Source organism: Papio anubis, chromosome 14 (assembly GCF_008728515.1).
Source record: "Papio anubis isolate 15944 chromosome 14, Panubis1.0, whole genome shotgun sequence".
NCBI lineage: Eukaryota > Metazoa > Chordata > Mammalia > Primates > Cercopithecidae > Papio > Papio anubis.
Window position 1 is genome coordinate 80331969 of NC_044989.1, and position 27353 is coordinate 80359321.

General features: G+C 37.9%; 1 protein-coding gene and 1 long non-coding RNA gene across 8 annotated transcripts in view; one reads left to right on the top strand and one right to left on the bottom strand.

Moving 5' to 3' along the window:
• CTNNA2 (catenin alpha 2) overlaps positions 1-27353 on the top strand; it is a 1322067-nt gene that overhangs the window by 585331 nt on the left and 709383 nt on the right. The window lies entirely within an intron of this gene.
• LOC108581687 overlaps positions 1196-27353 on the bottom strand; it is a 39122-nt gene continuing 12964 nt past the window's right edge. The window contains exons 2-4 of one of the 2 annotated variants that reach the window (XR_001894309.3): positions 12088-12184; positions 2401-2658; positions 1196-1382 (exon numbers count right to left, since the gene is read on the bottom strand). This is a non-coding gene — a long non-coding RNA (uncharacterized LOC108581687). Of the gene's footprint in view, positions 2659-12087; positions 12185-27353 lie in introns of both variants that reach the window. The other variant, XR_001894308.3, reaches the window with a different exon arrangement.

The window sequence follows — 27353 nt, forward strand, 5'->3', positions numbered from 1 at the left end:
TCCTTCCTTCCTTCCTTCCTTCCTTCCTTCCTTCCTTCCTTCCGACGGAGTCTTGCTCTGTCACCAGCCTGGAGTGCGGTGGTGCAATCTCGGCTCACTGCAACCTCCGCCTCTCTGGTTCAAGCGATTCTCCTGCCTCAACCTCCTGAGTAGCTGGGACTACAGGCGCGTTCCACCATGTCCAGCTAATTTTTGTATTTTTAGTAGAGATGAGGTTTCACCATGTTGGCCAGGATGGTCTCCATCTCTTGATCTCATGAACCGCCTGCCTCGGCCTCCCAAAGTGCTGGGATTATAGGCATGAGCCACCGCACCTGGCCCTTAAATTTGTTTTTAATTGGTATTTCTTGCTCAGATATTGCCAGAGTACAGTTATGTTACCAATCCTTTCTCTGAGGTGAAAAACTCTCCTTTGAATCTACTCTTCAAAAGAATTATACATAGTTGGCGTGGAAGTCTTTCCAACAGTGCTTTGGCTTCTGCCCTCGCAACATGGCACTTACAGTTCTGTTTGGCTGCATTTCTAGGTAGATTTCACTCTAACTCACAGAGGTACCCGGAAACTGGTAGAGGCTTTTTTTTTCTTACCTCCTTTTTCTTACATTATTATGATCATACTCCCTTTCTAATGGTGCTCAACTCTGTTTACTCTAATGCGATTTAGAGAGTCAAAGGATGTTGTGCAGGGATATGTTGGCTGGCACTGACACAGGCACAGGTGGTGGGAGAATCTCCAGTCATGCTGGCAGGACGTCTTCTCTGGTAGAATCGTGACAGGGAGAGTGTGAGAGCTGGTGTCAGGTTCAGGTGTCACCCAGAGCATGTGTGCACTGGCTGTGAAAAGCTCCAGGAGGAGATCTAGACTGGCATGGTTGTTTGGCATTAGGGTGTTCTGGATACAGTACCCATTATAGCTATGGAACACAGATGTAGGTACCACACCAGGCCCTGTGGGAACATGGCAGGTCTTCTTGGGTCTTTTGTTTTGTTTTGTTTTTGAGACGGAGTCTCGCTCTGTCGCCCAGGCTGGAGTGCAGTGGCGCAATCTTGGCTCACTGCAAGCTCCGCGGCCTCCTGGGTTCACGTCATTCTCCTGCCTCAGTCCCCCCGAGAAGCTGGGACTACAGGCGCCCTCCACCACGCCCGGCTAATTTTTTTGTATTTTTAGTAGAGACGGGGTTTCACCATGTTCGCCAGGATGGTCTCGATCTCCTGACCTCATGATCCGCCCACCTCGGCCTCCCAAAGTGCTGGGATTACAGGCATGAGCCACCATGCCTGGCCCTTCTTGGGTCTTAAAGTGCACAAGGTATAGGATGATTATTCAAGTGGGGGACTTGGGTCCTCTGAAAAGTATGACAACTCCAGGAGCTCACTGTTGGCTTCATTGTGGTGAAAAAAAAAAAAAAAAAAAAAAAAAACAAACAAACAAAAACAACAAAAAACCAGTATTGAACAATTAATACTTCTGTCTCTTTCCCCCACTCACTGCCCTCTAACCCACCATTTTCTCTCCTTCCTTCCCTCCCTCTTTTTCTTCCTTCCAACTATATACGTGGTGAAATCCTTAAAACCTCTTTTAAATTCATGAATGAACTCATAGAAATGTAAGGGAATTACTAGGAAAAAAGAAACAACAAGAAAGTAATTAACTGGAGATGGGCCTGCAGATTTTTCATGGCCTAGACTTGGGTTTTACATGAGGCATTAGGCGCAAGGAACAGGACAAAGAACATTGATTCAAAGAACAAAGCCTGATGACCCAGCTAGATGGCCAGCTAGATTAGGGGTCTCAGTAGAAAGTCTGAATTCCCAGTTAATGAAACCATTGGGGTTTGATCTAAGAAAGTAAAACTTCCATACAGGGAGTAAAAACGGGACTATGCGCTGTCTTGGCCCTTAAGGAGCTGCAAGACAAGAACACCTTCTCCTCTAAAAATTTCTAACCACAAGCCCATAATCACTTAGTATCAGGGCCAGAAACTAGATTCCAGCATGACCTAAAGTTGATCCAGAATTTACTTTAAAGGCATTTGGGGTGGTGGGTTGCCAGGTACTTGGTAGAAGCAAATACCGATGCCTTCCAGAGGAATATACTTTAAAGCTGGGGCTCAAAAAATTTCCAAAGATAAAGTTACAAAGATCATAAGTTGACCTTCCAGAATCCCTAAAACGTAACCAAACAAGCCACTGTGAATGAGAGTTGGCAAAAACAACCGGTTATGGATTAGCCCTACAGGGTTTCCAGTTTACAATTATTAGGTACGGATTATAAAATATTTCAAAGAAATTGAAGAGAGCATTGGACATGTGATGAAGGAGCAGGAGGCTGTCAGCCTGACTGGGCAGACCTGGAAAGCTAGGGCTGGGAGTTGTGGTGGTAGAGGGATATAAGCTTACTTGAATGGGTGGGGCAGACGGTTCTTGGCCAAGCCTCCTCTTGGTAGCCTTCTATGCCACAAGCCTGGACAAATAAGGAAGAAGGAAACATGGTAGCTGAGAGTGTCTGGCTTTTGCTGTTCAGAGCGGTGCTGTTGGTAAATTCTTGACTGGGAGCTGGTAATCTCTTAGCAGCCCTGTGGTTGGATATCATTCAGCTTATCCACAGCAGACTTCTCTAAATGAACTCTTCCTGGTGACAGAATGGAAAAAGAAAATCTGCCAAATGAAAGAGGAGATGGAAATAAAAATCTGCCTCAACCCCAAAATTAAGTTCCACACTTAGAACTCTAGCTAGTTTCTCTCCTTATCAAACAAACTCCTCACTGAGCTGTTGAAAGTTGGTACAGTCAATAGGATGAGGAAGAGCAAGTAATACTATGAGAGAGGAAAGATCTTTCTCTGACTTAGTAGCTGAGATTGTTGACAGAGCTGACAGCCAAGTCATCAGATTTGGCCAGTCTGAACAGCACACGCTTGGACAGCACAATTGATCTTCTCAGAAGGGCCTTCTGGTATTTCAATGAAGACCTCACAGAACTGTCAGGGAGAGCAGCAGGCTGCACTCCACCATCAAACTGATGAACCTGGGAAAACCTTCCCTTTGAATTAACAAAGTATGTAAGAAGATCTGAACTCTGGATTTCTTGTTCCCGAACGGCTTGTTCCAAAGATAAGCTCTCTTGCTGGGGCCCCTCCTTGCTCAGGTTCGATGTGGCCTTGAGCTCTGAGAGCTATTTTTCTTGATTCAGTTTGAAAATTGTTACACTCTAAGAACTGAGTGTTTCACTGGTTGGTGACGTCTCTGACGACTCTCCGTGCTTCAGTCACACCAAGTACTTTGCACTGACCATCTATCTGATTAAAATGTTCTTTCCTTTGAGAGGCTGAGGCGGGCGGATTACCTGAGGTCAGGAGTTCGAGACCAGCCTGACAAACATGGTGAAACCCCTTCTCTATAAAAAATACAAAAATTAGCTGAGTGTGGTGGTGCATGTGGGTAATCACAGCTACTTGGGAGACTGAGGCAGGAGAATCGCTTGAACCTGGGAGGCAGAGGTTTCAGTGAGCTGAGATCGCGTCACTGCACTCCAACATAGGCAATGAGAGTGAAGCTCCATCTCAAAAAAACAAAAACAAAAACAAATGTTCTTTCATAAACTTTGCATGAACTTTGCATGGATGGCTCCTTCTCCTCCCACCAAGTTTCAGCTCAAATCTGTTGCTCTTGACTACATTAGTGCATTTATTTCTATTATAACACTTGCCACACTCCAAAATCACATTGTCTTATTTTTTGTGTTATCATCTGCTCCTCTTTTGGAATTTACTTTCCATGAAGAGGGCTGTTGTATTGTTTATAATCCCCAGTATCTGGTGTATATAGCCTGGCACATAGGAGGCTGCAGATAAATATGTTTTGAACAAATAAGTGAATTTCCTTTCATCCCCTTCTTCTCCCCTAATAATAAAGAAACAACATAACCCATATGTTTTGAGAACTTTGAGTCACATAGCTTGGGACCCAATGTTTGATCTTCTTTCTCTGCTCTACTACCTGATAAAACACTCAGTGCATTAGCTAAGGTTAACTACGCTTCATGCCTCGCTATGCAGTGCCCAGGCTTTTCACTATAGTTAAAGCTTTATTTAAGGCCCTGGCAGAGGCCACATCAATTCTTTCAAGAAATGGATGAAATGATCCCAGTAACTATTAGTAGAGATAAAAGTGATGCAAAGCACGTCACTTGCTTGCTTTTCAGTTCAAAGAGCTCCACCAAGCTGCTCACTCTTATTTTTGTCGCTACAGAGTGGCCTGTGTGGGCATGAGCTCTTAAGGATGTGTCTGAGGGCTTGGAGGAGCTGGACCAGTTTTATTTCACTGCATTCTGTAGGCTGGACCAGGGACTTTGGAAATTTCTTAACTCATCCCTTCCTAAAAGACACAAAATAATTTGCATGTGTACCTGAAGAGATAAATCAACAGAAGACAAGGGTCAGTCACAGTTAAGCTTTTTAAAATTAGGCACTCTGTTTGCAGAGTCACAGCCCCAACTACAGAATCACAGTCTCCTGCTGAGGGGGTTTTGATCTCTAAATTGAGCAAGTACCCCAGCTGATTCTTATGAGCAGGGAAGTTAGGGAACACCTGATGTAATAAGTAAGTGTATCAAATCAAGAGTTGATTTAATATAGCACAGGTTAAAAACGGGTTTTCTTTTTGTGAGTGGGATAAATACTTTTGTAAGAAATCAAGTGAAATATCTTTTGGGAAGATTTCTTGAGCTATATATTATTCATCCTAGACATTCATAGTATGAGAGGAGACTCATGAAGCTGGGTAGCTAATCTCGTCTTTGAATTCCTTAGAAATAGATGAGCAAATCTTCACCAGCACCTTGCCCTGAGAGATACTAATTAAAGGGTGGTTGTTTTTCAGAACGTCTAACTTTCACCTCACCACTCTCAAACACACCTCATCCTACTCATCTACTTTTCCATTTATAATAGACCTTTTTTTTTTTTTTTTTTTTTTTTACCTTGGAAGGACTGTATTCTCAAATGCCAGAAAGAATATCAAGTCTCACAGATTATTCAGAAATTCTTTCTTAACAGCTTAATTGCTGACTTCAGTTATCTATTAACTCTGCTGGTTTGAATGCAGCTGAGAGATTTATAGCATCAACCCAGAGCTATGCCATTTACCCCTTGAATTGAGCTTTCATTCTAGGTTCTTTTGGTGACTATTCTAGGGCACAGCTTCTAAGAGGAACGAACATTTTGCCTGACTGCTCCTGAAATTTTTATATCTATGTATCAGGACAGCATAAGGAGATTTTAAAAAAACACATATTCCAGGTTCCTGCCTTGGTCCTAAAATGATAAAATCTCCAGGGAAAGATCTGGGAAGCTTTATTTTAGCAAAAATCCCAGGGGATTGTCCTGCCTCCAGTCCTGTACCAGCCTTGGACTATGCCAGCATTGAGAATCATCTGACGTAATCAACACTGAATTCAGACACAGGTATCATACATTTCCTTTTTCCATTTTCTTAATCACATTTTCACAGTGTAATTTATTGTTATTTCTCTTCACTCTGTAAATTATCTTCCACTACTCCTTGCCATGGAACTAGTGAAGATCTTTGGAGGCCAATTTTCTTCTTTTTCCCCCTAAAGTGACTTGAGAAGACAGTATTTGCATATTATGTAAGTTTCACCTCAATAATTTTGAAAAAAGACATTGGCCTTTTTTATTATTTTGTCTGCACACTTGGGTGTTAGGAGGGATCAGTCCTGTGATCTGGTGATTAATTTAACACTATTATTCTTGCAAAATAGACAGATACATCTTTTTCTATGTATCTTATGGATGTAGTAAATGCTGCATCCATGAGAAATTTAAAGAGATGCTGATTCTCTGACCTGCTCTTCCTATTCCAGACATTGCCTTTTTTTTTTCCCCCACCGTTGGCCTAATTTTAGGCTTCTTATCTTTTCTGTTGCCCCTTTTCCTCATCTATTAGTTTGTTTTCAACCATTTGTAAAACCTTTAAAACCATATCCTTTACTTTTTTTTTTTTTTTTTTAGTCCTTTCAAGATTCTCAAAGGATCACCACCCATTTTCCTAAAACCTCTGTTTTGTGATTTCAGATTATTTAGATGAAAATGAGTAGCATGCTATCTTCAACCAAACAAATGGTTAAGGACCTGCCCAAGGTCACATGTTTAGATACAACTAAAATTGGAACACAGGTCTTCTGGTCTCTTTATTGCCGCTCTGTGATTCTTTTCATTACTTTGTGTTATATATTAATGAACCTAGACACAACATTGGATTTTTTGATATTCTGTTCTCTCCATTTAAAGCCCTACATTGTGTAGTGCCCTTCTTTTCCCTAATGTATATATTTGAATCCCTCAGAGTTAGTTAGATGGTAGACTCTGGACAAATATCCAATCTGTAAGAATCTACAGATCCTAGCAGAACCCTACTAGTACTCCAAATAGAAGGCAGACAGCAGCGACCCTGTGGGATAGCCATCAGAATTCCTTACAGAGGGGCAAAGAAGAGCCTGTTTTGGCAGGAGTAGGTGCTAATGCAGCAGATCATTGAATTGTATATTTTTCAAGAATGCAGAATCTCTTGGCTTCAGTATCTAGGTGGAGACTGTCGATCTTGTAAGAGACAATGGTAGCGGCAATAACCATAGCAGCCAGCACTAGTATATCTACTTTTTCATAATTCCCTAGGGGCTCAGTGCAGTGGCTCTGCCCTAAGCTAGCCATATCTGTCCAGAGATCTGACTTTTGTTTTTTTCTGAAAATAATCACCTAATTGCCTGCAATTTTGAATAGGAGAGAGACGATCTGGTGGTCTGCTTTTAATAATTAATTAATTACATTGACAAGTAATAACCCTATATATTTGTGGATATGTGTATACATTCTAGAAAGATTAAATCAAGCTAATTAACATATCCATCACTCCACCAACTTACCATTTGTTTGTGTGGTGAGCAGGTGTAAAATCTCTCTTGGCAACTTTGAAATATAAAATACATTATTATTAACTACTGTACTGTGTAACTATTTCATGCTGTGAAACAAGATCACTAAAATGAATTCCTTCTGTTTAACTGAAAGGTACCCTTTCGCCATCATCTCCCTGTGTTTCATCCCCCTCGCTGCTTAGCCTTTGGAACTGTTTCTCTGCTCTCTGTTTCTATGGGATCCACTTTTGTAGATTCTGCATAGAAGTGAGATTGTATAGTATTTGTCTTTTTGTGTTGGCAGGAAAGTAAATTAGTGCAGCTATTTTGGAAAACAGAATGAAAGTTCTTCAAAAAACTAAAAATAGAATTACCATATGATCCAACAATCCCACTTGTGGGTATATATTCAAAGTAATTGAAATCAGTATGTTGAAGGGATCTCTGCACTGCCATGTTTATTGCAGCATTATTCACAACAGTCAAGACCTGAAAGCAACCCAAGGGTTCATCAGTGGATGAATGGATAAAGAAAATGTGGTGAATACATAGAATGGAATACTATTCAGTCTTAAAAAAAAAAAAAAAAGGAAATTCTGTCATTTTTTGGCAATGGGGATGAACCTGGAGGTGTAACTGCTTTCTAAATAGAGTTTCAAGAAATCATCTTTTTAAAAATCTCACCTTTCTCCTTTCTTTACTCAAGAAGAAGCTGATGTCTCAGATTTCTACATCTTTGGGATTTTGCAGTATAAATTGGGTTGTTCTGAGCTTCCCTGTTGCTGGCTTAGAATTTGGCTTTCTCTGGCCTGCTAAATGGGCTAGCATACCTCTTTCTGAAATCCAGCTTTCAGAATACTACTGCTGTTTCCTTCTGTTGTCTTTGTCCGAAGAATTAATGTCTTTAAAAGGAAATGGCTTTATGATAATTTTAATGGAATTTCAGAAAAGAGCAGTGATAAATATGTGTGTTAAATCAATCAGCCATCTTCAGTCACACCTTGCTTTTGTTTTTAAGAAAGGTTTTAGGTTTCTTCCATCTCTATGTTTAGGGGCTATAACCAGACATAGGGATGGTTGTTTTGTACCTAACTTGACCAAGGGTTTGAATCAAGATAAGTTGATCAAAGCACATTTTCAAAGTGAGTTGAGATTTTTGGATAAAAGTAGAGGTGAGATCAAATGTGTTGGAATAAAGCTTAGTTGGAGGATCTATTTGATGTAGGCACTCTATTGTATTTGATTGTTTATCTCATTCCTAATGAAAGCATTATAGACATTTGTTCCTATTTAGAGGTTGAAGAAAGTATGCTTGTGAATACCTTGTCTTTGTTGTTCATGTAAGGTAACTATAGAAATTGGGCATTTATCACATGATGATAAATAATTCTTTAGAAACTCTAATTGTTTCAGAGTCTATTGAATGCTACATCCCACTTAGTTGCTGATAACAGTTGCACAAATGATATGACAATATGATCCATAGCACAGTGTTAAAGGATAATCGAGTCCAATGTTATTACCTCAACCATTTTATAATTTTAAGTATCTCGCTCAGTATATTTAGAACCACAAGATCCTTGTAAATGGATTATTCCCATACATTTATTTGTTTACTAAAGGTTACATTTATCTTTTGTGCTATTACTGTATTTTTTCCCCTGTAATATTATTTTACATATTACTCTTGAACTTACATCTTTTAATCCTTAGAACTTTCATTAGGTGTGTGACCCAATGATTTGATTTATAAACATGCACATTGATATATCTAACAATTCATATTTTTATATAAAATTTATACTCACCTGCCAGAAACAGTGACAAGAGACAGATACATGAAATATTGAAATTCAGGACAACCATTAGGGAAGTTCTTGTGATATATTCCTAATGTATTGTGATTATTAGCATTCATTAAATTTTCCCTAAAAATTTAACACCCATCCACCAAATAATTGTCACTAAGGAAAGGATTATTTACTAGCAAATCATACATAGTTTGACGCATCTGTATGTTTAAAGGATAAGAAAAAGCAAAATTTCTTTTGCTTTTAATTTAGTTAATTTATTAGTTTCAATGCTGCATTTCATGGAGACTTGCGTGCTTCCAGGTCTCTATTAGTAGGAGACCAGGAGAGAGGAGTGAGTGTGACTCTTAGTTCCCTCTGTCCCCCAGATCTGTTTTTCCCTGAGTATCCCTGACACTAATTGAATTCAATATTTGGTTTTTATGTAAAATTTTATTTGGAAAAAACCAGATCCTGTTTGTAAGACAGATTTTTAAAATAATGACAAACTTTATTTATACATTTAAGACATTTTTTTCTGAAATAGCCAGATAATTGACAGGGAAGTTAATTGGGAGATATGAATTACTTAGGTTTTCAGCCAATCTGTGATAATACTCATGGATCTGAAGATTATGATAGAATAGAGAAGCCCAGCTCTTTGCAGATAGCAAACCTGTCCTGAAATATCCAAATGAATTCACAAATTCTGAGCTTCTTATCACTATTTGGCTATCAAGTTATACTGGCTGTATAAAATCTCTTCAAATTAGTGGGAATGGTTCTGGCCATCTCTTCACCCTCAGTCCGAGTTTATCAGCAGTTCCTGGTTAAATATTCTACTCTACGGGGTTTCCTTCATTATTCCCCAGTGACTCTGTGCCATACCTTTTAGGTGAAGAATAGCATACTGATTATGGAGTACGATACTAGAACTGTTGACATGCATCATTTTCACCATGTTCTTTAGAAAGTGTCAGGATTTTAGTTTTTAGAAGAATATAGATGTAATATTTTGCAGCATACATAAGTTGTAATATTCCAAAACATCCCATAAGACATTTTATTTCTTTTATCGTGAAGCATTTTCTTTCCTGATAGCTACAGATGAACTGGAGGCCTTTTCTTATCCTGTAATGAAACGTTGAATTACACCCATACAGTTTAGGAGAACTAATGCTTACCCACTGGCTGAATAAATCAGGCTGTTTATATGTTCTTTAATACAAAAAGGAAATTATAATTAATGAACTTGAGGATAAGGTTTTAAATGTATATAGTTATTATAGTATAACAGTGCTGCGAGGCTACTTGCTGACAACGGTAAGGGCAATTTTATCTCTTTATAAATAAAATTTAGAATTGAACGTCTAAAACTGGAAAAAAATATTAAGAGTTTATTGAGTGTTATGTTTTGGGAGTTATACTAGATACAACAGTATTAAATAATATGCAATAGAATGAGAGACTTCTTGTGCAGGTTTTAAATGTTGTAAGCCGATAAAGTCCCTTCCAAAGAATAAAGGCAAATGCATATCAATATAGAAATAGGTAGATATGAGTTAAGTTTTCAGAGAGAGAGCTGAGTCAAGATGCTGAATTATTCATGGCAGAAGTAGTGCTTGAAATATTTGAAAGGTGTACAGGAATAAGAGAAATCAAAGATGGAGAGTATACTTTGGGGGCAGGAATGACACAAAGCAAAATTTGTTATGGGAATGTGTATGGTACATTCTGAGCACAGTGAAGCCTGCTTGATTAGATAAAAGGACATCAAATAGAGAAAAATTATGTTTGCAAAGGAATGTTGAGATTCAATTCAGAGGGATAGGATTCCAAGTTAAGGAATGCATGCTTTATTATGGTAGGTAGTTATTAAATTTTTATTTGTTTTGGTTTGATTTGTTTTGGTTGGGCTTGGTGTTATCATGATCATGATATTCGGTAATATGTGCAGTGTTTGGGAACTGCCATCTTGCCTGCAGAGGTGGAGAGTGGCTCTTGAGAGTGTCCACGGAGATAAGCGGCCATAGAGACCTGTTAGTGGACTTTTAGGAAAGTACAGACAGAAGACAATATAGTCTGAACTACAGAGAAGACAGTGGGAATGAAAAGGAGAAAAAGCAGATTCAAGGAGAGTAAATAAAATAACCTGAGGACGGATTTTTTTCAAGAAGAGTATAGACGGGGGAAGGAACCAAAAATATTGCCTTTCTCTTTTCATGAGATGTATTTATCAATTATTCATTGAACTAATATGTCATTAAGTTAGGGCTGATCAAATTCATTGAAAGTATTTTTTGAAGAAAAGCATTTAACAGTGTTTAAAATCTGTCATATATTAGGTTTTTATCATATAATGTTACTCTGTAAATATTTGTCTTCACTTGTTGCTTATTGTATTCACACAATAGAATATTAGTGCTTTTGATTTAATCGTTACGCTATCAGAACTCATGGTATAAAGCATGTTGCAGTTCTGCTGAGGCCTGGGTTTGGGTGTTACATTCCAGGGTCACTTTGAAGGCTATGATTGGCCTAGTGGACAGGCCAGTATCTGTCTCTTTGGTGGTCATTTTTGGCTCAATATATGGGACATAATAATTTCCAAGTTGTTATTTTAAAAATTGAAAAAAAAAATATTTCTTTGTGGGATAAAACTGGCCTTATAAAAGATGTTTACCTTGAGTTTGTTGAATCTTAAGGGGTCATTTAGCTTTCACAGCTATTCTTTAATTGTACCTCTTAAATTGTGTATTAGAGAAGAATTGTGAGCATTACGTTTCATTAATACTTCAGGATACACCCCTTAAGAAGCTCAAGGATCTTGTCTAAGTGTGTTCTGTTACCTGGAGCCTTCCTTTAGGTAGTTCTCTGCCCTGTGGCAGCTGTGGTTTTAATTGCCATGCACTTTGTTGACTTACATAAGGTAATATTTCTAGTATTCAACTGTGTTCAAATATTTATTTGGTATCCATTTTATACAAAACACTATTGTAGACACTTTTGGAACAGGAAAAAATTGAATAAATGAGCCACTGACTATACCTTCAAGGAAATTATACCTTGTAGTGTCCAGAAATATACTATTCTATTCATTATTTCTGAAATAACTACATTTTGAACACTGTGGTTATTCAGGTTGTTCATGACATGATAGAGAATAGAGTATTTTGTTGATTAAGATGAATCTGAGTCAGATGAAATTTGATACATTATTATCCAAGAAAGAAACTATTATCTACCACTGAAAAACCAATGTGTCTGCCCAATTTCCAATCAGCCTGAAGCCAGTTTCATTTTGCATGGGTGATACAGGTGACAGAGGTGGATCATCCGGCAGCTTCATGTATATTCATACTTACCTGATAGGGTCAACCCCTCTTAGTTTGGTTTGAAATCTCGCTGGGAAATGTACTTCTTCCTTTGATAGATGTATCAGGTGATATAGTCCAACCATTCCTGAAACAATACATGAAAAAAATGTTAATAGTTACCATATCCCTGACCTTGAGGTATATATTGTCTGTTTCATAATAACAACAGGCAAAATTGCAAAACCCATTATTAAAGGGATGATTTGTGGGTTCATAGATGAAGTATCTATAAATACCACAGCCCTACATGTTTTTACTAAATACAAGCCACGTAAGGATAACCTTCCTTTGACAGGGAGATGCGATAGGGATTGGAGGTCCAGCGAAGACTTCCCACATTTTTAATGTCTTTTTGGGTAGCTCTAGGGGCATTTTGGTGGATTAGCAACTGAATATATCATTTCATCCAAAAGTAGGTAGTAAATTAATTCCAGAGGAAAATTTATAGTAGTAATTTTCAGCGAGTAACCAGATAGGTAGCTACTCAAAATAGTGAGATTCAAGGAATCAGAGATGTTTTGATTAGAAAAAGATAGTGAGAGGAGAATAACTGCCTGCAAATATTTGAAGAACTCTTTTGTAAAAGAAAAAAAAGGGACATATTCCAAAAGTGTATGTATAACCACAAGGAAATATTTAGGCTCAACAGAAGGCAAAAACTTTAGAATAGCCAGAGCTCTCCAACAAATTCTATCATCTGAAGCACTCTGAGCTGCCTCAAAGGCTAGTGAGTTCTCTCTCACTAGCTTGTGTGGTGTGAGCATTTAGCAGGAATGCTCTAACTAGAAATTAAAACACAATGAGGCTGAACTTTAAGGTTTCACCTTTCCCTGACATCATCACTTTCATAATTTTCTAGACATGCATCTGTTGAATATAGGTTGGCCCCATCATCAAGGAAATTCCTTATTCCTTGTATTCTACCTGTCTAGTTTTTCTTTGGTCCATTTTATACAAGAAGCTGGTTTGAAAAATGAGAGGTAAGTTTGGGCTTTTAGATGATCAGGATGGAAATGATAATCAGTTCCATATTCCTTATTTGTCAGTTCTTGATGGAACAATTTTGCAGTTTACCTAGTGTCTGGCTGAGTAGGGCATTTAGGTAGAAAGAACCTGGCTATGATTTAGCAAAGATGAGGCTAGTTCTTCCATATCATAAAAAGTAATCTGGGTTCCTGGCTAGCTGTGGTGGAAAATGCCTGTAATCCCAGCATTTTGGGAGGCTAAGGTGGATAGATTACCTGAGATTGGAAGCTTGAGACTAGCCTGGCCAATGTGGCAAAACCCCATCTCTACTAAAAATACAAAAATTAGCTGGGCGTGGTGGTGAGCACCTGTAGTTCCAGCTACATGGGAGGCTGAGGCATGAGAATCACTTGAACCTGGGAGGCAGAGGCAGAGGCAGAGGTTGCAGTGAGCCAAGATCACACCATTGCACTCTAGCCTGGGTGACAGAGTGAGACTCTGTCTCAAAAAAAAAAAAAAAAAAAAAAAAAGGAAAGAAAGAAATAACATGGGTTCTAGCCACTTCCTCCCTCGCTTCAGAGGACTCTTTGATATAACCTTTGCAGAGCAACCTTAGGTTCTCTTATATTTGCCTTTGTTCCTGGAGACAGTAAAGACAACCAGGCCTTGGTGCAACTGATGGATAATGAAACTTTTGTGAAATAGGGATTGCATTATGGTGCCTGGACATTCATTTTGGATTTCTGCTATGTACTTTGAGTCTGGCTACCCACTATAGACTTCCTGGAGGCCCAGATCTTCTGACTGTCAATTAGTGATAATGATTCTGGGCAAGATTTCTCCAAAGGCTAAACGGGAAGTTATATTTTCTGAGGTTGCTTCCAGAAAATCAATTCTATTCTATAAAGTCATTCCTCATGTGAGTCCATTTCTCTAGGGAGGTCAACTCTAGTATGATTTCTTTAAGCATCAAATTAATATTTTACTTCTTAAAATGCAAAGTATGTTTCTACTGAAGGTGGAGTTAGGCAGGTATTTGAAATATCCATGGCTTGTTAAGAATTTCTCTGCAGCAAATATTACTCAACAGTATAAAGCAGATTTTAACCCTTGCTTTCTGGCAGAGCAATTGGACTTGGAATTTGCCTCTTTATTCAACCTGTATGTGACTTGACTTGTTAACTGCAAAAATAATATGTGATTTTTTTTTTATATCTGGTGATTTTGATTAGACAATTTTTAAATTATGAAATTTCATGGGATAATTTTAATCCATTAAACTCTTCAATATGCAGAATTTCAATCCATTAAACTCTGCAATATGCATTAATATCCTGCACAATGCAACTGTTCACAGTGTATGTGTTAATTAGTGTTTAAAAGAGCTTGTATGTAATTGACTCACCAGTAAGTTGTAGTTTTATATCATTTAAATTCATCTTGTCTTCTTAGTTATATTTATGAATATTGGATATGTTTTAAAATGCAAAATTTAATTATGAAGAATGGGTTTCTTTTGTTTTTCTTTTTCTCCCCTATACCCACTCTCCTTTACCCCATTATCCCAGCCTCTGGGAACCACCATTCTATTCTATGCTTCTATGACATTTTTAGATTCCATATATAAATGAGATCGTGGAGGAGAATGCATTTCTTAATTGATTTGTACCCATGGTCCTCAAAGTGTGATATGAGGACTAGCGCTAGTCTGTAAGCTATTTGTTACTAGTCTTCAACGAGATATGTACAATAATTGTCAGCATGTAGAAACTTTTGTAGTAATTTTACATTTCCACAACAATGGCACAGAATTTTACAAAGGTTAATCAGTTCACAATGGACTGGAAGTTTGGTTTTTTAACTACTTTTCATCCCCAATAGTCTGGGAAGCCTTGTTTTACCTTTCAGATGGTAGTACCCAAAAAGGGGAAAGAGGCAGACAACCACAAAAATACAAGCAGATGTTTGCAAAGGCAATACAGGCAAGCAAGTTCAGCTTAATGCTATACAAGGGTCCTGATCCAAACATGGGAACCCAGGGATTTGTGGATCTTGGATAGGTCACCTACTCTCAGAATCCCTCTCTCCTTACCCAGTCTTACTGCCCCAAATCCCCAGCACTAATTTTTTAGACAAAAACAGGTGTGTATGAAAGGTACTGTTTAAAATGCATGTGGTCTGCAATTGCCTATTGAGCCTCTCTCTCACCTTCAGATTCTTTAATGAGGTTGGCTTACAAAGCTCAGGACCGATCCAATGGATTCCGATCCAATGGATTCCTGTGGGGACTAGCCTTACCCACCTGGGACTGAGTGGAGTAAGTCTCACTGCTGCACACCCAAACTGCAGAACCTGAGCCCTAAAGGCTATGGGGACCTGCCCTTCCTCCCCACACTCTACCTCCAGGGCCCTCCCTTCCTCTGTTAAAAACAATGCTGTATTATAGTCATACAGGATGGAAAAGGAAAATGATGAGAGGAAAGAGAAGAAACAGATAAAAGGGAAAGAGGAGCAGGGGAGAAAGCTAACTGTATGATGGAGAGGAGGGAACCAGTGAACTTGGGAACTGAGAGTATGTGAAATCATAGTTTAAAACCTTTAAGGTTTTGCCTTTTAACTCTGGCCACCTCTCAGCCACCTATGCTGAGATACTTGTGTGTGAGATTCTTTTTTTTCCTTTTTTTGTGTTTTCTTAATGCTAAATCAACGACAATACTGTTTTAGCTTGAATTTCTGGTGTGAGCCAGTTATTGAAGTAAGCCTGATGTGTGTACACTATGAACTACTCAATTTACAATATTAAAATAATCCCCAATATTAAGTGTAAATAAAGTATTGTTTACATTTTATGTAACTGCTAGTTTATGAGCACTCAAGACTTCGTACATTTTAACCAGGCCAATTTTTTTTTTTTTTTTTTTTTTTTTGAGATGGAATCTCACTCTGTTGCCGAGGCTGGAGTGCAGTGGCATGGTCTCAGCTCACTGCAACCTCTGCCTCCCAGGTTCATGCCATTCTCCTGCCTCAGCCTCTTGAGTAGGTGGGACTACAGGCATGTGCCACCACACCCGACTAATTTTTTGTGTTTTTAGTAGAGATGGGGTTTCACTGAACCAGACCTATTTTTAATTGAATATTGAAAAACTAGATCTTCAAACTTTTCATTACATACATTGAGTTACAAACTTAACAAACCACCCCATCTTCTTCCTTGCATTTTTACCATCATACTTTGTATTTCATGCCATGGGCATGAGAGGCACCTGTTGATACCCAGACAAGAGAACTTTGAATGTGTCCACTGTAATAGTGTGCACTGATCCTGTTGATCCCTGTGATCTTTGAGGTGAAGTGTGTGTTTCACCAGTCATTAATTTATTTTGTCTGTACATATGTCATTTTAGGTTAGCTCTCTGTTGTGAATATTTCTGGCATATATATTTGATTCGCTCTAACTGGAGATTTTTGTCTGTGGATATCTTGGACAATTATAGTTATCATTTCATGCTTTATAGGGTTTTTGTTTTCTGTGTGAACATCACCCACTACCACCATAATTACAATGGTATTTATTGAGCAACCTCTGTAAATTGGGTAGACATTTTCTCATATGTCATAGATCCATGGGTTTGATACAAAAAAGGAGCAGGCAGAGGGAGCTAATATTTATTGTATATTTATTGTGTACCCAACCATGTTACGGGCTATGGTATTGAACCTTTCTAACAACACTGTTAGGCTGGGATTTGTATCTTAATTTTTCAAGTGAGAAAATTGGATCTCATAGAGTTTAAGCTACTAGCCCCAGACAAACAATGAGGCTGAAATTCAAATCTAGATCTTTGGGCTTCTGGAATTACTATTCTTTATGTGGTCTCACCACCTGTATGCTTTTAAGCATACTTAAAATGTTTCTGTGCTTCATTTACCTGTATTAATGCTTTGTGTGGTTTTAGTTCTTTAACATTTTTTGAATAATTATGACAGCTTGATCACATATCCAGATAACATTGCATATGAAGCATTTAAAGATCAGTAATAAATATAAAAGTTAAGAAGTTCCATGAGGCAATAGAAACCGTTCCAAAATGAAAACAGGAGAGGTCTATGTTTTAGGTTCAGGTCAGCACCAAGCTATAAATATAAACTTTGAATATTTTATTTATGTATAAAATGAGAAAGCAGAGATACATAATTTCTAAGGTTGAGCTTTAAAATTATATGTCTTTGTGGTCTGAAAAATGTTCTTGAACTATTTTAATTTTGCCTGTTATCCAAGAATTTCTTTTTAAAAGAAATTCTATTTTCTCTGATTTTATGTTTGAATTAAGAAGAAGAAAATCAATTTGGCCAGATTACAGAACTTAATTATATTAGGTTGGTGCAAACGTAACTGTGAAAACAGAAATTACTTTTGCATCAACCTAATGATATCAGCAACAGCCAAACACTATTAGCAATAACAATTTGCCTACTTTTAAAATCGTGTGTTATCTTTAACTGTGCAACTCTACAAAATTGTTGAGTGGTTGTTCCCATTTCACAGATAAATAAATTAAGGCTCAAATAAGTGAATATGATTGGTGTCAGAAGAGCTACTACAGGTGGGACTTGGGTTTATACTCAGTTTTCCTTGCATTCCAAGCCCGTTGTCCTTACATCATTCCAAAGGCAAGTTCCAGCCCAGCAGTCTTTGAACATCCCAAGTAGGGAGGGTATGTGGCTTAAGGGACTGGTTGCCACTTCCCTGATGAAAGTTGTGTCCTTGCTCTGCAGCTCAGGATTAGACACTACCAGATGTGATATACAGAGGGGAACAAGGTGAGCTCTTCCTCATTTCCCCCATGGGAAAAGACATGGGACCCATTGGTGGAATGAAAGAACCCAGCCCAATGGCTTAAATCCTATTTTTTGTTACAAATGTAGGTAGCATTACTGAAAAGAGATAGATTTAGAATAAATGCACCAAGGTTTTACTTTCAAAGATAAGTAGAATTTGAATGAGTTTGCTAAGAGGAATTTTAGGATGGACATATAAATAGGGCCTAATCGTTATTTGGATGAGATTGCGGATTGCATGGATCCTTAACAAGTTATACATTTACACTTGGTGTATTTGTTTGATGTTTGCCAGAGAGGGGGAGCAGAGTTAGCATTATCTCCTTGATGGACACCAATCTTCCTCCCCAATGGATAATAACGACAATGAAAATAATGACTACATTACTGACAGGCTATTCTCTGCCAGCCATGATGTTAGGTGCTTTGCACTTATTACTTCTTTTGATTCTCCTGACAGCCATACTAGGGAAGAACACTATTATCTTTGTTTTACAGATGAGGAGGCAGAGGCTCCAAAAAATTAAATGCCTTGTCCAAAGTCACATGGAGGCAAAACCACAATTTAGGCTGGTCTGCCCAGAGCCAATATTTCTCCTCTCTCTCTCTTTAACTTTTTATTTGGAAATAATTTTAAATTTACAAAAAGTTGCAAAAAAAGTACAAAGAACGATATATGCTTTACTCAGATTTGCCTGTTAACATTTTGCCCTATTTCTGACCCCACACCCTCCTGTTACACTGCAGCCTTACAAAGAGAGGCCATCATTTATTTTTAGTGTCCTGGATTTAGTTGATCTCATGATCAGCCCAGTCTGGCTCACCTTATTCAATGCCCTAGTGAAATTCTATACTTCAAATATATTTGAAATAGAAGAATTGGTGTCACATTGTAGTTATATGAAGACTATACGTGAGATGAATGCATAAATCTAATGATTACATTGGGTGGAGAAATGACTACCTTTTACAAATTGTCCCTCTAAAATGTTTTGGGGTTTGCTGATTATTTTCGAAAGAATGTTGACAGAGGCCTGGCAGTAATAAATAATACATCTTGTGCTATTTTTCCTTGCAGATATTTCCTTTTTGAGTGGCTTTTTTTTTTCCGTTTACGGTTTATTTACCCAATTGTTGAAATCAAAATTAAATGCAAGTCACAGTTCTTTGGACTATCAAAGGATATGCCCAGAAGAGGGCAGACTTGCATGCTGCAACCGTTTTCTGCGTAATTGAGTGATCTGCGTGCTGATGTTATAGAATGGCAATGAAGAGAGATTTAATAATAAATAAAATGAAAGGCTTATGCTTATTTGGTACAGGATTTCTAATAAGACATCAGAGTCAAAGAGGCTTAAAAGAACAATGTACTCTATTTAGTGTATTCTAAATGCAAAGAAAAACATATTCGTTTGATTCTATTTTTTTTCTTCTGAGGCAGTACTCGTTTTCTCAGTATTTGAGGTTTTTTTAAATTTTTATTTTTTTATTTTTTCCCATGCTGGGATTTTTTTTCGTCTGTTAAATAGTCACCCAGTGAACTTTCAGTGGTGAATGCTTTTGAATGCCTTATAAAGGTACAAAGTTTATCTACAGTTTACGGTATTATTTAATTTTTACACCTGTGAAAGGAGGAGTGGTGAAAATCCCTTATTTATGCCCCTACTTCCTGAATGTGCCCTATGGGAACGGAGTTACATACAACCGACCCCCTTTACCTGCTCTTGCTTCTTGCCTGCAACCGGCATCCTCTGGCCCTTCGAGTGGCACCATCTAGTGGCTGTTTCTGGAAACTCCAAGAGTCCCCCCCGCTTTTTTTTTTTTTTCCCTAGCATCTTTCAACTCACCTCAGTTGTAGACAGGCTTAATTAAAGTTATCTAAGGAAGCTTCTTTCTTTTGGTTACTGGCATAACCATTTGCCTTACCTTAATCCATCATTTCTCACCTTAACCCATCTTGCCTCATTATATTAGATAAGTTTCAGTCTTTCCAGGGGTAGAAGTCTAAAATTTATACAACTGGGGGTCTCTAGTTCAAAAAAAAAAAAAAAAAAAATCCGAAATCATGAATAAACAACAGATACCAGGATTTAGAAGAGGGCTGGGCAGATGAAGAGTCCTGAAACTTAAAGTCTCTTAGCTTTTTCTCTTACCTCCTCCCCACACTCACCTTTCTTTCATTTTCTGTCATGTTACGTGACCTAAGTAAGCCATGAAAGAGCCACTTGTCTTATCCTGTTTGCTAAGTATTGACGTGAAGGTAGTTTCCATTAGTTTGTGATGAAATTAGACCTAGAAAATAATGCCATTGACCTCTAGATGTCTTTTCATGACCTCTTCCTCCCTTCTCCTTATGAAATCTTGTTCCCAATGGAAAACAAACGTTCATAAAAAGTATATAGAGATTTCTTATTCAATTTGTTGTCATTTCTACTTAATTATCAACATCATAATAGTATTTGGTAGTACTTTGTTTTAAACATCAATTTTTGTTTCAAATGTAAGTCAGTTCACTTATATTCTAAGTTAGAGTATTCTGGCCTGGCTAGAAAAACTAACGGCCACATATAGCACTTTTATAAAGGAAACTACTATCAGTGTTCCAAATAACAAGTTCAGAAATGAAATTTGAGAAAACAACCTGCTCATAAGATGGGGCCAGTCTGCACGACCTGGAAGACAATCGGTCGTTTCACTTAACATTCTGCATGTAGCATCTGCAAACTTCAGGCTTATGTCTTTGCTCATGATTTCTTGACATATCTGCACATACCCCTCATTATTTCATATTTCTGTAAATTTTCTCACTTTTAAAATCATCTGTATTTACAAGGTTAATGGTATATTACTATGCCTTCAAAGGAACATTAGTATCATTTGTCATAATTAGAAGATAACCACAGAAAAAAATACAATGACATGAAAATGAAATTAAATACTGAGAAGATACTGAAGCCTGCCGAGGGCCCTGTTCCCTCTATTAAAAAGGAAGATTAGAACAGGCTGGAGAGGCTTAAAGTAAAAGAAATGAAGACTGTATTCTAAAGCTAATCAGAAGACTGAAAAGATAATTAAAAGAAGCCTACATTTCTTTCTAAGTAATTATGTGGTACTTAATGTCCCATCCTGGTTCTATCTAAAATAGTCTTTGAGAAACACTGATGAAGAAAGTTTTTGTTTTTATTCTTGTAGACATTCCACATGCCTTTTGAGATTCATTCTATTAACCTTTTATAGGATGGGATTAATCATGATATGTTGAGGCAGACATATTTTTTAAACTCTATGTTACTCAGATTTGATTGGTGTGACACTAACTTCCCATGGCTATTTTAAGTGTTAAATTAGAAAACATGTAAAAAGTCTAGAACAGTGGTTTTCCCTCAAAAATGGCAGCGCCCTCAAATCTGCTCCTGTCTCCCAACCAAGGAGGAGCTGAGAAGGAAGGGAGGAGGGGAGAACCAGTTCACTGTCATCTATTTCATTGTGTAAAGCAAATGAGCCCTTTGTTTTTATAGATATATAATAGTATAAATAAACATATACACTGTAGAGCTTGATTTGTAGAACAGAATTAGGATCATCATTGTATGATTTTTTTCACAGTTTCAGAAAATGGAGTATCACAAACAGTGGTGAAGATGTATTTGGATTGACATTCTAATTAAAGATATTTCTCAGTATAACATTTATACATATGAGTAGATTCACAATTTGGAAAATTTTAAGATACTTTCTTGTATGTGTGTGTGTGCCTGTGTGTGTTGGAGGTATTTGTAGCTGTCAGAAAATATTATTATCCAACATTTTTAGAGACTGAACCGAATTGTAAGAATAGCGAGCGATCTGTTCGTATTATGCACTTAAATTATGACTAAAATCACAGACATAAAATCAGAGTATGCACTTTTTTGCAAAAAGACAAAGCATTTGTTCTTCAAATGAGGTGGAGGTGGCTCCAAAGAGATTGCCATAGCTTTAAATGGCACTTGCCATTTTTTTTAAAGTATTATCTAGAATACCTTAGGGCACAATGTGTAGTAATGTAGTTACTACAAGGTTGTTTGATTCATTGCCAAATAGTGCTCAGAATTCAGAGATCAGATAAATTAGATTTTAATTGGGTTTTAAAGCTAAGCTGAATAGGTAGATAAGGTAGAATTGGTCAGAAACATACTAATGTAATAAAACCTTTGGTTCTCTAAGGCTCTTACATGAAAGACCAGGCAGCTATCACTGACAGACGATGCCATGGAGTGGTCCTGAAAGATCAATATTAACAGGTGGAGTGTGCACTGGGTTCCAACATAATCATGTTACCTGGAGCCATGGAAAAAGAGAGACCTGACCTGAACTCTCACTTGTATTATAGAATTTTGAACACAAAATGAAATAGAGTTTTACCAGCCTAGTAGGACTCTCAAACACAGAGTTTATTATTGTTTTGTTAGCAGTTTTTAAAGAAATATTCAAGGCACAGCACCAAGTTGTTTATGTCTGAGTGTGTTGAGTGCCTGATTGTGTAGACATGGGTAGCTGAAGTAGCTTGTAGCATCTGACTCCAAATTGAGACTTGTGACTTTTTAGACTTAACTTTCTGTATAAGTCTGTTATTTTCCATCCCTCTGTCCATTACTACAGTATTTACCTGTTTACATTGGAATAAATATATTCAAATGACTGTTATTTTAAAATGTTTATAAAATACACTGAACTCATTTTGTTTTCTGTAGTCTTAAAATGAGTTTTTTCCTTAATATTTATAGATCTTTTTTTTTAAAAGGCTGTAGAAATCTTTTGTTACTTTCCCAAAATGCTGTTTCCTTTGGGAATTTTATTTTTATTTTGGTTGTTCGTTTTCCCTTTTTGTAATATCCTAATTTTTAAAATTCTACAATTAGCCATTTGTCTATAAACTCAATTAGAAAACTCTTAGAACTACAAGTTTAGCAATAAGTCTAGATACAGGTAAACATCAACGAATGATCTTATATGTCAGCAATAATCAATTATAAAATATAAAGAAATAAAATTCCTGCTCACAGAATTGCAAAGCCATGATTTTCTTAAAAACACATGGACCTGGCCGGGTGCCGTGACTCACGTCTGTAATCCCAGCACTTTGGGAAGCTGAGGCAGGCAGATCACCTGACATCAGGAGTTCGAGACCAGCTTGACCAGCATGGAGAAAGCTCGTCTCTACTAAAAATACAAAATTAGCTGGGCGTGGTGGCACATGCCTGTAATCTCAGCTACTTGGGAGGCTGAGGCGGGAGAATTGCTTGAACCTGGGAGGCAGAGGTTGCAGTGAGCCGAGATTGCGCCTTTCTGTCTCAAAACAAAACAAAAACAAACAAACAAAAAACTCATATGGACCCTACTAATTAGTCTAAAATATTTTTAAGGAAAGTTAATATTGAATCTTTTGTTTTCTTTTTATAAATTAGTGTTGGAATATACTTTGTATTGTTTTAGTATTTAGGAGCAGGAGCTTATAAAATCCAAGAACAAATTTATATACAAAGAAAATAAGAAAATGAAAAGACAACCTTTTAAAGAAATTTTCTACAAACTTTCTGATGGGAAGATTTTGTTTTGTTGTGTTTTTAAAGATAATTGCAAAATGTTTATTATACATGTGAATTTGCAGATAAATACCCATTTGATCTTTGGCATTAATTTTTGCTTGGGAGTACCCATTGCTGCTATTATAAATCTTTCACCCCATCCTCACTTCTTCTATCCCTGTTCTTCCTCTGCCTAGAAACCTGAAAAAAGCAAGCCTTCTAGCAGGCAGCAGATGAAGGTTGCCATGAAAACTGTGAATCAGTCAGGACCCAGGCATCCATGTGTAGGGGGCGCTGTCAGCAACCTCTGTCTCTGCTGTTGTTCCTTTTTCCTCTGGCACATTTCTGTTTGTGTGCTCAAGGGGTCTATAGTGCAGATGCAACCTACGGACCATCATAGCTTAGCCTAGCCTACCTCAAATGTGTTTGGCGCACTTCCATTAGCCTATAGTTGGGCAAAATCATCTAATACAAAGCCTATTTTATAATAAAAGGTTAACTATCTCATGTAACTTATGGAATATTGCATGAAAAAAGAAACAGAATGGTTGTATGGCTACTCAACAATGGATTTCTACTGAATGCATATTGCTTTCTCACCATCAACATGTTGAAAAATTCTAAGTGGAACCATTGTAAGTCGAGGACCATGCATAGTGCTTTATCTCAAAGGAGTGATCTTTATAGCACGAATTTCAGAAGCCACAGGAAGCCTCCTGAGGAACTGGTAGTCTGGAGCTTCTGCATTTCTAATCAGCTCTGTGGCTGCCAGGTCCACTTTATGTGGATTCTGCAGATCCCAGCATTGCTCTCATGTTTGACTTTTATTCCCACATTCCTTTGCACCATTACTGAAAACTTAACATCCTCAACTTTGCTAGCCTGTTTCTCTGAAATAGCTTCTATTTCCCCATAGCCTATATTTGAATGTTAACCTTTCAATGTGGTCTTCTACTCATTTATTTTGACTGGCCTGTTCTTAACTCTACTATTTCAGAACAGGTTGCATCAATCTGGAATCTGGCCACTCCCTCTCTTATTCCTATACTGCTCCAGTTAGGTGGAGTACTCCAGCAGCAACCTTTCTGGTGTTCCGGGCAGTCGATTGCATTCTGAGAGCTTGTAATGGTACACCTAGACAGATACTTCATGATAAACATGATGCCTTAATCTCATTAATGGTATTGCCCCACAAGTAGCAGGAATCCCCACTGAGTTAGATATCTATAGATCGGCTAGCAGTGAGTGCTGGATGATATCTATCTCTAAACCACACTAGTGTAGAACAAAGACAGAAAACTACTTTTCTTTTTTTTTTTTCTGAAATAGAGTCTCACTCTGTCACCCAGCCTGGAGTGCAGTGACAACATCTCAGCTCACTGCAATCCCCACCTCCCAGGTTCAAGCGATTCTCCTGCATCAGCCTCCTAAGTAGCTGGGATTCCAAGCATCCACTACCATGCCTGGCTCATTTTTGCATTTGCAGTAGAGATGGGGTGTCACCATGTTGGGCAGGCTGGTCTCAAACTCCTGACCTCAAGTGACCTCCTCACCTCAAAGCCCCAAAATGCTGGGATTACAGGCGTGAGCCACTGCACCCAGCTCAGAAAACTATTTTTTAAAAGATCTGTAGAAATTCTTAGAGCTACTACAATCCAACTTCTCATATTGCAATTAAATATAATAATAATAATAACAACAACCATAACATCATGTTGGCATAAGGTCCAAGCATAAGTTGTTTATGGCATAAGCTCCATACATAAGTGCTTTATATCAACCAGCTTATTTAATCATCACCCCAACAGGATGGGGAGGGACCATTATTAATCAAATCTTGTAGTTGAGGGCATTGAGCATTAGAGAGGGTCACTATCTTGCCTGGGAGGTTGCAGCCAGCAGGTGCCTATCCCAGGAATCAGGTCCATGCAGACTGACTCTAGATGACTGGACAAACCAGGAAGCTGAGAGCCAGGAAGGCAGTGGTTTGCTCAAAGCCACACATCTGGCACATATTGTAGATGGCAGAGATGATCAAGTTGCCAGGTCCATGGCTCCCAGACCAGTATATGGCTGCCCATCATGCCTCTCTTAGTGATATTTTAGATTCTATTTTGATAAGAGATTGTTCTCATTTATAGGAGACACACAGAAAACAAAAGGGAAAACATTATTGTAATAGGTAGTACTGAAAGCAGCAGAAATAAAATATAGTGAACACTGAATCCTAAAAGTTTGATTCTACCAGGCTAGGTACTCTGATGGTAGGAACAGTGTACCAAATGAGGGGGTCTTGCTAATAATATTCTGGTAATATCTACCATTTATTTTACTTATATGCTAAGGGACAACTTACCCAAGAGGCACAGTTGCTGTATCCCCAGTAAGTGGTGGTGTCGGAATTAATTAGAACCCCTATCTTTCTGGCAACAAGTCTCTTTTGTGTTCCACAAAAATTTTCGTGCATCCTATTCTTGAATGCAGGAAAATTATATGAGATGCAATGTAGAAATGAAAAACCCTACATGGACTGGTACGTTTGACACATTGAGGATAAGAAGTTTCATTTATGAATGTTAATCTTCATTGAATCCTAACTTAAGAGAAGTCAGCAGGGTGTGGTGGCTCATGCCTGTAATCCCAGCACTTTGGGAGGCCAAGGCGGGTGGATATCACTTGAGGTCAGGAGTTCGAGACCAGCCTGGCCAATGTGGTGAAACTCTATCTCTACTAAAAATACAAAAAATAGCCGGGCGTGGTGGCACATGCCTGTAATCCCAGCTACTCGGTAGGCTGAGGCAGGAGAATCACTTGAACCTGGGAGGTGGAGGTTGTAGTGAGCCGAGATCATGCCATTGTACTTTAGCATGGGCAACAAGAGTGAAACTCTGTCTCAAAAAAAAGAAGAAGAAGAAGTTATTCAGAACACGTAGTTCATAAAACAACTTTGCAGAATGCAGAAGAGAAAGTTAAAAAGAAAGAGCATGGATTTTCTAGCAAACTCACCCCACAAGAGAGGAATCAGTTAAGTATTGGATACAGTTACTAACGGAGACCCGAGTACCAATGGCTTCAAAAAGATGAGTGTTTGTATATCATGCTGAAAAAAAAAGAAGTCCACAGGCAAACATGGTCCTGGTGACTCTGAGATTTCATCAGTATCCTAGGTTCCTTCCATATTTCAGCACTGACATCCATAGTGCTGACTCCATTCTCAAGGTTGTCTCATAGACCTAGGTTCAGCCTTCTTATCCCCATTCCAGACAGGAAAAGCAAGAGAGCACTCGCTTGCCCTTTAAAGTTTTCCCAAAGCACCGTGTAATTCCCTCCCAGCTCATTGCCAGTTCTTTTCCATCAAGAAAGCTGGACACATAGAGAGGCGTAGTAGTATTTCTACCTGGGCACATTGTTACCTCCAAAAATATAAAGGCTTTATAGATAAAAGAGTGCCTGAAAATGAACACTGTTTAAGCAAATGATAGCCTTTGCCACAAGGCATGGGAAGATCCTAAAAAGTGTCCAAAAATTAACCGTAACCAAAATTGATAATTCTGCTGTAATTGGTCTATAACATGCTTAAAGATATACAATAAAATATATAATCATAATGTATTAGTTCTGGTATAATCCATGTAGATATAATATACTTAAGGACTGGAGATTCTTGAGAATGAGTTCACCCATTAATTAATATGCCAATTTTTCTTTCCTTGTGTCTGTTTCTAAATAAGAATGCCGCAGCCTGAAATTGCCTAAAATAAAAGAAACAAAAAAATTACAGGGAAATGAACAAAGGAGGATTTTGAAATAATCTCACAGTCGTTATTTATTGAAAGCCTCTTAGGTGCCAGGCATTGGCTAGGTATTGGGGGATGGAAGGGT